This window comes from Elephantulus edwardii, unplaced genomic scaffold, assembly GCF_000299155.1.
Source record: "Elephantulus edwardii isolate Elephantulus edwardi_28Jun2011 unplaced genomic scaffold, EleEdw1.0 scaffold00069, whole genome shotgun sequence".
In the NCBI taxonomy this organism is placed as follows: Eukaryota; Metazoa; Chordata; class Mammalia; order Macroscelidea; family Macroscelididae; genus Elephantulus; species Elephantulus edwardii.
Window position 1 is genome coordinate 1,915,991 of NW_006399819.1, and position 2,577 is coordinate 1,918,567.

Genomic DNA, 2,577 nt, shown 5'->3' on the forward strand with positions numbered 1-2,577 from the left:
AAAAGATTGTCTAGTCTCAGCAATACACAAATGAATTGGCTAGTTTCACTATTAAATCGAGCAGATTCAGCAGCAGAAAGAAAGAAAACAAACTACCAGAAAAGAGCTAGCTAGAGAATGCAATTCATCCTTCAGGACTAGAGATTTTTGTAATAGACAAACTAAGAGAGTTTAGGGGAGCAGCAGCCATAACAGCCACAGTGGAGAGCCAGAGATTGACATGAGATGAAATCTTGGGACAGCCAAACCACTGGAACTGGAGTTAAGAGCTTTTGCCCAAGTTTGTCGAACAGCTAGGAATGGAGGACCACACTTTGCAGGACTGAAAGCTTCGTAACACTGGCCTAAAACCAAGTGGCTCAAGACTTAGGTGCCTGTGAGCAAGTTTAAGAAGCTGTTGTGAGTGAGTGAGTATATTCTGCTATCAACCTGGATTATAAATTCTTCACTTAAATCTCCTCCTGTGCAATTAACAGCTTCTGAAAACCTGCTGACTATCAGCAATGGGTGGACTCTGAGTCGAAGATATTCAATGGTAGCTCCCCAGTTTGTTTCAGTGTGGTCTGTGTGCTATCACATTGGAATTTGGACACAGTAAAACAGCAAGATTGGTATTGAGATGAGGAGAAACTGGTACAGGAGCATGGAGGACACGTCTGGCCTCATGGAAATGGGTTTTGTGGTTTTGATGCAATTGTCAAGGATAGTTTCCTTTGGTGTAGTTGGTTAAGGTCAGATATGGCCATCTCCATATCTGCTCTTTTCCCACATTCATAGTAAAAAAAATCATTTCTAGATCCTTCCTATGAGTGACAACATATTATCAATACAAATTCAAGGAAATTTTTTTAATACCACTATCATTCAAGTATACAAACCAACAACTGAAGTGAAAGAGGGGGAATAGAAGATTTTTGCCAACTTTTGTAGTCTGAAATGAATTTAGCATGTGACTGATTCATGTAATAATAATAGGTGACTGAAATTTAAAAGTTGAGAACAAAGAAGAAGGACCAGTATTTGGAACATAATGGCTTGATGACAAAAATGAAGCTAGAGATAGAATGATAGAATATTGTACAACCAAAAGAGTATTCATTGCAAATATATTTCATTAAGCATACACACACACACACACACACACACAGAGCATAAATGGCAACTATACCTATGGAACTCACACTAAACAGGAATCAAATTGATTATATGTATGGAGAGAATCACTGGATAAGCTCAACATCAGTTGTGAAAACAACGCCAAGTGTTGATTGTGGAAAGAACTATCAACTATTCATTTGCAAGTTCAAATTGAAGCTATAGAACATGAAAACAAATCTATCAGAGCCAAAATATAACCTCAAGTCTATACTACCTGAATTTAAAAACCATCTGAAGAACAAGTTTGAGGCATCGAACACTAATGAAAAAAGATCAGAAGAGCTGTGAGACGAAAGCAATGGAATCATTCAAGAAGAAAGCAAGAGGTCATTATAAAGACAGAGGAGTAGGAAAAGATCAAAATAGATATCAGAAGATATTTTTAATATTACATTAATACTCTACAAAGCCAAAACAAAGGGAAGAAATGAGGCAGTTAAAGAATTGAACAGAAGTCAAAGGGCTGATAGTGAAGACCAAGCAAAGTATTAAAATTAAATGTGCAAATAACTAGAGTTAGATAATCAAAAGGGAACAACTTGCCCAGCAATTCTCAAGCTGAAAGGGTTGAAGGACAAATTTGAGCTTCAATCAGCAATATTTAAAGATGTTATGGGCAAAATGTTGAAAAATCCAGGAAGCATCAAAAGAAGATGGAAAGAATACATGGAGTCACTGTATCAAAAAAAAATTGGCTGACACAGACCATTTCAGGAAGCAGCATATTATCAAGAACCAATGATAATAATAAAACAAGAAGTTCAAGCTGCTTTGAAGGAATTAGGGTTGGAGAAGGCCCCAGGAATTAATGGAATATAAATTGACATATTTCAACAACAGTTGGCACCCTGGATGTACCCACTAGATTTTGCCAATAAAACTGGAAGATAGCTACCAGGCCAAATGACTGGAAGCATACATATTTATTTTCATTTCCAAAAAAAGGTTATCTGATAAAAAGTGAAAATTATCAAATATAAACAAGGGTTGTTAGGTGGGAGAAAAGTTTTTAATTAGCAATTATTATGTCTCAGATGAACCTCATTGCCACTGTTGGGAAGGATGGAAGGTTGGCAAAGGAGAGGAAGATTCTCAACTAGAGGGATTGGCACAGTGACTTCTGCAATGGGTTCTGTGACAGGAAGTGTGAGGATGGCATAGACTAGAACAGGGTTCAGATATTTTGTTCATAGGGTTGCTATGAGACATACCCTGCTTGAAGGCACATAACAACAGCAGCAGGTGGAAGAATGGGGGGAAATCTCTGAAAACACCCTGGAAGGTCAGCTATGGGTCCATTCCAACTTGATTCTACACAACAACAACAGCAAGAAAGGTTGGATAGCATTATAAGTAGATTTTTATTTGAGTTTGTAGCTAGTGAAAGAAGAGTTGTTGATAAGATGTTGATTAAGAAGA